General features: G+C 57.6%; 1 protein-coding gene across 1 annotated transcript in view; it reads left to right on the top strand.

Moving 5' to 3' along the window:
- Positions 1-8,133, top strand: part of ATP2B3 (ATPase, Ca++ transporting, plasma membrane 3) — a 51,790-nt gene that overhangs the window by 43,134 nt on the left and 523 nt on the right. The window lies entirely within an intron of this gene.

The following is an 8,133-nucleotide window of genomic DNA, read 5'->3' as shown; positions in this document are numbered from 1 at the left end:
CAAAGGTTCCTGTCTTCCTTTCCCACCCCCCAGCCAGTCCACACTTGTCCCACGTTCTGGGGCAAGTGTCTCCACACATCCGGGCCCCTGGGCCGACACCACTTCCGGTGGGAGCCTCAGGCTCTCTGAGAGCGGAAGGCCCAGTGCAGGGCATGGACAAGGAGCCTGAGGGCCAGAGCAATCTGTTGTCTCAGGCCCCAGCACATAGCGCCAATGCAGGGAGTATCTGGAGCTTGTCCTTGGAACGGGAGGGAAAGGGGCACTCCCTGGAGGGGTGACCAGGGGAGGCCAGAGAGGCTGTGAATCTTGGGACTCAGTGTATCCACATCCACACCTGCCCACCCTTCATATCCCCTGGGCACCCCACGCCTGCGTGCACACGCGAATCTTGCCCACTCGGGAGTCCCAACACCCTCCCTGCTCCCTCAGTCGCACACTATGACCTCTCAGTGGGAGGAGGGGGGAGCCTTGGCTGCCTCCCCGCTACTCACTCAGCCATTTCTCCACCCTCCCTGGCTTGGGGACCACTTCCCATCATGGCTGCTTTATTCTCAGCCCAGCGTGTAGCACCTTCCCCTACATAGCCACCGCCTCATCTCACGGGACCTCAGCTGTGGCCTTGAGGCCGGCCCATACCAGTAGGTCAGGAGAGAGCATTCTTTAGTAATAACCATTTTCAGTCTTTTTTTTAAACCAAAGGAGTACGAAATCCTATCCCCTCTTGGTACCTCAGTCACCCCTTTCCTGCCCCAATCACATTCCCCTAAGGTGTGGCCAGCGATGAGCGGCAAGTCCAGGCGCCGGATGGCTGCCTCCAGGTGTGAGTTGGGGCACACAGACACACCCCGGCAGACCCTCCCCGGTCACACATTCAAAGCCCCACCAACTTGCCCCAATGGCCCTCCCATGCCAACAGGGAGCTGAGCCTGGCCCAGCCCTTCCTGAAGCCACACCCGGGCCTCTATACTCGAACGTTTACTGTGACAGTGGTTCATGACAGGGCTCCTGACCCGGCCTTGCCAAAGGGACAGGCGCCAGCGGTGAGTTTGCTAAGATGTGGCCAGAAGGGCTCCCTCAGGGCTCTTTAGTTCTGATTACCGTGCCCCAAACAGATCACAGCAGTTGCTTAAATTTTTTAAATATATTTTTATTGATTTCAGAGAGGAAGGGAGAGGAGAGAGAGAGAAAAACATCAATGATGAGAGAGAATCATTGATTGGCTGCCTCCTGCACGCCTCCCACTGGGAATCAAGCCCACAGCCTGAGCATGCACCCTGACCTGGAATCGAACTGTGACCTCTAGGTTCATAGGCTGATGCTCAACCACTGAGCCACGCCAGCAAGGCAGCAGTTGCTTTATTTTCATTGGCTTTTGCAACCTTCTGTCCAACTTGGCAAAGCCAGGCCAGGTGAGCCCCCGAGATTGCCTTGGACACACCCTACTGGAGCCCCGAGGGAACACGCTCATCACACATACTCAAGGGCAGCAGCCTGTCACTGAGGCAGTCCCGTGGACAAAGAAGCCTTGCAAAGGAAAAGCAGCCTTGTTTGCTCCTTTCTCAGGAAGTTCATTGATGTACAGCCAGGTCTCCCCACTCGGGTTTCTAGGAATAGTGTATTGGCATTTTGTCTTGGCTATGGCACACTGGGCATGGTCTCCACGCTAGAAACAGTACCAGCCCTGCCAGTCCCGAGCTTTCCTGCAACCACAGGCAAGGGCCTTCCAGGCAATTCCTACAGCACGCGGCAGCTCACAGCCTAGGCCAGACCCCGGAAGCCCTGCTCTGAGCCCTCCCCAGTAGGCACTTCTAGGTTGATTCCCAGGGCTGGGAGCCAGGGCCCAGGGAGCTCAGGAAGCTGATGCGAGGCCTTGCAGCTGGACATGGCCCGGATGAGAGGCGAGGCTGATCCCCTGAAAAGCCCGGGACTCGCCATGCGTGGATCAGCTCAACGCAACATCCTGCTTCCCGTTGGCACACACGCCTACACACAGGCTAGGGGACAATCTCCACACAACTTTGGCTTGCCGACATCCACAAAGCTGTGTCTGTGATTGGTTTGGGTTCAATCCCTCAGGAAAGGGCCAGCTGTTTGAAGTTTGGATTTTCACGTTTCCTAATCCCATGGCGAGGATAGGGAACCTCCCCCTGCTGCCCCTTCCATCGTGGCCACGTCGCCCCACACCTCTTTGTGTTGCGTTCAAGTCCTGGTTCATGCTCACACCTGCAGGGAGGGTCTGGACCTGGGAAACAGTTCCCACAGCGCCCCCTGGCCGCTGCATCCAGAATTTGCTCTAAATCCAAAGCTCAGATGCCAAGGGAGGCCACAGGTTCCTCCTCCCTGCAGAAGGTTCTGGATTGGTTGGTACAGAGACAGGCGTGTTGGTCAAGTGTTGGGGGCTTTGAGAGAGCTGCGGAAGGGTGTGGCAGGAGTCAGAAGAATTCAGTGAGGAGAGGACAGAGAGCATGGGGACCCCCAGGGCCTGCCGCTCCCACAGCACAGCAGGGCAAGGCCAGAAGGCATAGTTTTTGTTGTGACTGTTGTCATCGTTGTTCAGGAGCCTTTGCTATTATTTTTCTCTTCTTTCCTTTCGGTTCCCTTTTTGCATTTTTTTAATGGGGTGGGTGTTCCCTCAGCCCTCGGCTTGCCTCCCTGCTTTCCCAGCCCTTCTCCACCCCCTCCCCCCACATCTGCATCGCCAACTCAGGGGATTGAAGGTCCAACCAAAAGCAGGCATCTCCACTCTCAGCCGTGACCTTCGCCCCCCTCCGCAGGAGTAGGGTCCCCTTTGCAGAGTCTCACACAAGCAGCCGTGGCCTTCAGCTCGGTGTGCCTGGGATGGTCCTGTGAGTCTGGAGCGTCCCCCACTGTCCCCACCAATGGAGCTCCCGGTTCGGGTGGAGGCAGGCCAGGGCTGACATGTGGGGCAGAGGGTGGGCAGCAAACACAAGCAGAGAAGCCAGCTTACACGGAGTCAGATGCTCACAGCCTCCGAAGAGAAGAAAGCAGAGCTGGAGTGTCAGGAGCGCTGTTTTAGACAGAGGCTGTGTCCGGGACAGAGGCTGGACCTGGGAACCAAGTGCCAAATCAGGAGAACAGGCCAGCTGGGGAGGGTCTGGCAGAAGAATGCCCTGGGCAGGGGACTGGGCAGGTGCAATGGCTTGGAGGAGGGGGGACTCCAGCCAGCTAGTGAGCTAGTGACATGGGTACAGAGCCCCTTGGCTGGCAAAGCCATTGTGGAAGACACTGCCAGGCCCGGTGGGCCCCCTGCTTTCAGCGCTTGCCCCTGAACCCCTGCTGGTTGCAGGTGCCATGTTAGGTGCTGGGGACATCAGTGAGCCAGACAGACAGACCCCTGCCCTCGGGGGCCTTGTATTCCCAAGAGAGAAGACAGAGGAGAGGATAATGGGATGTGTGGGCTGTTTAAGGGTGAGCCCTGTTGGGAAGAAAATGGAGCAGAAGAGGTGCAGGGGTGCTGAGGGAGGCAGGCGGGTTGCGACTCTAAAGAGGGACAGAGGTGAAGAGGAGGTGGGGCTCACTGGGGAAGAGCCTTCCCGGCAGAGGGTGTGCAAAGGCCCTGGGGCAGGAGTGTGCCTGGCGCACTTGGGGAACAGCCAGGAGGCCTGGGCTGGAGACAGCAAAGGAGGAAGAGGAGAAGGGTTGAGACAGGCCCTGTCAGGACTTCAGGTTTTCCTTCTCAGAAGGCACAGCTACTGAAGGGCTTGGACCAGTGGTGGGTGTAGCAGGCTCTGGCTTCTGTTTGAAAAGATTGCTCAGGTTGCCGTGCTGTGGAGGACTAGACTGTGGAGGTCACGGGCGGGGAGCGGGGGAGGAGTGGGGGGACGGGCCTGGGAAGGAGCTGGTCCTGAGTAGGGCAGATCCGAGCAGCAGGAAACGCATGGGGGTAGACCAAGCATGTCAAACTCAAGGCCAGCAGGCTGCTTGCCTAAACGAGGCATGAGGCCCACCGGAAGTTTGACGTGCTTGGTGTAGACAAAAGGCCCAAAGATGAGCGCTGTGCCCTTGGACGTGAGAGGATGGGAAGGAGGAGGAGGAGGACCTGGAAACCCAAGGCAGGCTGGGAAGCAGGGGTGTGGTAAGGGGCACCCTGGGTGCCCAGAGTGGGGCGGGGGGCCCCAGGGAGTGGAGGCAGGAGAAAACAGGGTGAAATGAAATGGAGGCCGTGAGTTCCAACAACTGTCTCCAAGCCGTCGCCAGCAGCCAGAGGCGACTTTGGCACCAAGAGAGGGTCTCTTTCAAGATGGGACAGATGAATAACCTAGACAAGGGACAGGGTGGTGGCTGGGCAACATCCTGGGGTGGGTGCGGGGCCAGGCAGTAAAGGAGGAAGCAGGGGCGTGGGGGGACATTGTGTTTCAGTCGGGGTGACACAGGGAGCCCCCCAACCCCAGCCCGGCCGGATCCTCCCCGGCCTTCCCAGAGGCCTCAGCCATACCCTCGGAGTCACTCATCCTTAATGGAGAGTGTTTCCACGAATCCTCTTAGTTTATTTTTTTAAATATATTTTTATTGGTTTCAGAGAGCAAGGGAGAGGGAGAGGGAGAGAGAAACATCCATGATGAGAGAGAATCATCAATCAGCTGCCTCTTGCATGCCCCCCACTGGGGATCAAGCCCACAACCCAGGCATGTGCCCTGACCGGGAATCGAACCGTGACCTCCTGGTTCATAGATCGATGCTCAACCACTGAGCCACACCATCCGGGCTCCTTTTTCTTTAAAATTCTCCTGTTGGAGTGCTTGAAGTCCCTACAGGCCAGGTGGGGGAGGGCAGGGCCTGACTCAGTAGTCAGAGAGGAGGGATCCCAGGGATGCCTGCCACCCACAGGGTCCAGGCAAGTGGAATCTCTGCCCTCAGGGCTGGTGCAGCCCAAGGGGCCTCCAGGGCCTGGTAGGCCTGGCAGCAGCAGCGGCAGTGGGAGGTTCTACCGCAAAGAGGTTGGGACCCAAGGCCTATGGGACACACTGATGGGGCGCTGGGCTCGGGTGTCCAGCTGAGGCCCGGCTGGAGCCCTGCACTGGGACGGGAAGGCTAGGCAAGGGCCAGGGTGGGCAGGGCCAGGCTGAGGGCGCTCCGCAGCCTTCTTCAATGGCCATTGGCCATCCAAGGAGAGGTGAGGGGCAGCAGGCACATACGTCTAGCGCACTGGGGAGGGGCGGACCCCGGCTGTGGACACAGGTGGTAGCAGTACAGGGTGTGCTTGGCATCAAGGCGGCCTGTGGGCTGTAGGCGGCATTGACAGACAGCCTTGAGGGTGTGAGGTCCCTGTAAGAGTGGTAGAGATGGAGGGGTGGCCTGAGGACCCCACCCTGGGACCATCCCAGGCCAGGAGAGGAGCCTGAGGAGGCAGTGAGGGCCCTGTGCTGTGGAAGGGTACTGGTCCCACTCGCTGTGAGGACATCCCTGGCACCCGTGTGCAAGCTCGGGCCTCCCGGGCGAGCATCTCTTAGAAATGTTTGCCACTTCTCACTGAGCCAGTGACTCGGGAACTGACTATGCCTTTCAGCGCTGAGTGGCCTGAACCCCCCACCCCTTCCCCATCATAAGACAAATGCCAACCCCTTTGTTAATAGCCCGAGATTTGCATGCAGGGGAGTGGAACCTGCAGATCAGCTGAAAGCCCCCAGCAGTGGAATGTTTGAGCAGAGGGCCCTGGAGCCCCCTGTTGGTGACTGAGCAACTGCTGGGTGCCAGGTTTTGGCAACAGGCAGGACCCACCCCTCCCCCAAAGCCAGGGACAAGACAGGCATCAAAGTGGGTCTTCAGTTCTACCCTGGAGGAAACTTCCGGTTTAGAGCAGCAGAAGCTGGGAGGGGAGGGTTGACTACCCTTCTTGGGCAAAGACTTGGGAGTTTAACCAGGCACACGGAGACCAGAGGAGGGTCTGAGCAGGGCCCTGGCCTGATCACGTGACCCAGCTCCTAGTGAAGGGATGGGCTCGGCAAGAGGAAAGGGTGTAGCCAGAGTCACGGGATCCTGGCTGGCAAAACCACCTCGAAAGGGCCCCTCAGGGTCAAGGGCAACATTGACAGACAGCAACTTGTTCTCATTTCTGTGACTTCAGGGGTGTGGCCCACCGCTGAAATGGGTATCCCACACACGCACGCAGCCGCAGATGTCGTGGTGGCTTCCCCCTGAATTCTGCAGCAGAAAAGGCCCAAATAGTGAAGTCTATCTACAATGGCTATAAAAAAGGACATTCGGTTTCTTTTTATTAAACCTGGCAAGCGATTCTCGATTTCTGTGTGACCCGGATCTCCGAAGCCAATCTGGGGGGAATTAAGGAACGAGGTGCAAATAGTCAGCCGTCTGCAATCCGGAAGATGTGGCTTCACCAGATTCAGAGAAAATCCTAACCTGATTTTGTATATGGAGGTAGAAAATGCCCATTTTATGCATCTCTTTGGCTCAGTGTTTTGTACGTGAAAGTCTGTGAGGTTTGCCCGGTTTAAAGTGATCTAGGAGCGCCGGGGCAGATGCTGAGGGTTGAAAGGGACTCATTGTCAACGTTGTGATTCATGGTCTAAATGAGGGGGCAGCAAACTTCTCCTTACAAAGGGCTTGGCAGGCCAAGTCTCTGTCCCACCTACACAATGCCCTTGGATCTTGAAGGCAGCCATAGACAATGCATACCTGAAGAGCGTGGCTGTGTACCAATAAAACTTTATTTATAAAACCAGGCGGAGGGCCAGAGTTAGCCCTTAGGCCACAGTTCGCCAACACCTTATCTAAACCAACAAAACCAAATCCTAGAACCTTGGGGCTGGAATGACTTTGGGACTCACATGGTGCTCACCCTCTCACATAGGGAGGGGCTGGCTTCCCCATCCCAGCACAAGGCCAGCCAGCTTGGGCCCAGGCTGGGGGCCAGGAAGCGAGCAAAGAGAGGCAGTAACTCTGTGGCTTGGAAGCCCGATGAGACTTGAGCCCTCGTGTAAGCGAAGGTGGAGCACCAGTGAAGGGAGGGGTCAGAGACCCAGTGGCTAATTCTGGGAGCAGGATCTCTCAGGAGTGGTGCAGGGTCAGAGGGCTGCCTGCGCGGAGGAGCAGGGCATTGTGGGAAGCTCTTCCCTATGGGGAGTTTTGTTGACCTGAGGTCTGCAGATGCTAGCGGGGTGGCCAGGGAAGGAGGCATAGAAAAGTCGGAGTGGATGGAAGGGTCTGCTAAGGAAAAGATGAGCCAGTCAGATGCACTGAACTGCAGGCCAGACGCTGTAAAGAGACACAGGAGCTGCCAGCGTGGATCTGAGCATCTGGACGGGACAGGCTTAGTGGGTGCCACTCAAAAGTGGAGCCATGTTCAGTCTTGGATGCTTCCAGATGGGGGGTTGGAAAGCTCTGGGAGCAGGGCATTTGGAGCTCTGAGGAAGGGCCTGGGCCACAGGCTCTGACTATAGTCAGACGAGTCCCAGAGCCATGTCCAGAGCTAGGAGGTGGACCTGGGGGTGTGGACAGAGAGAAGGGCCAGGGCCAGGCCAGAAGAAGGAGCAGTGGAGGAGATGGGGCCAGAGTAGCCAGCGAGGTAGGAGGGGTCCCAGCATGGGCAATATCCGGGAAGCCAGAAGTTTCCAGAAAGAGGAGCAGTTGGCTGTGTCGAGCATCCCTGAGGGATCAAAAAAGATGGAGACACAAATGCTGCTGAGCTTAGCAGGGACGCTGATGGCTGAATGGTGTGGGCATGGCGGGTGCCAGCTATGGCAAGGAGAGCTGGGAGGGAAGCGAAGAGATCCCTAGAGAAGCCAGGCAGGGGGACCCACTCAAGAAAGGTTGGCAATGCACCCATAGACTTTCTGGTAAGAGAAGGCGTGGAGCCCTCTCCAGCGTTCTCCCTTTTTCGCATCATCTTTCTGTTCCACCAAATTGGAATTCCGATCTGGCTGAGACCCCAGGGGCCACCTAAGCCAGTCGAGCCCCAACACAGGGCAAGGGGAGGTAGCAGCTGCTTCTGTCACTCAGGGATTCCAGACTATCTGCCTGGGTCAGCCTAGGGCAAGCCACCGCCACTCGTCCTGCATGTGAGTCAGTTGACAAGACCGACACCCAAACTGAAACCCTCACCACAGCCAGGCAAGAGCCACCCCAACCAGTCCACTCCAATGGATGAGCATTTGT

Source organism: Myotis davidii, unplaced genomic scaffold (assembly GCF_000327345.1).
Source record: "Myotis davidii unplaced genomic scaffold, ASM32734v1 scaffold462, whole genome shotgun sequence".
NCBI lineage: Eukaryota > Metazoa > Chordata > Mammalia > Chiroptera > Vespertilionidae > Myotis > Myotis davidii.
Note: the sequence above shows the minus strand (reverse complement) of the source record. Positions and strands in the feature narration are given on the sequence as shown.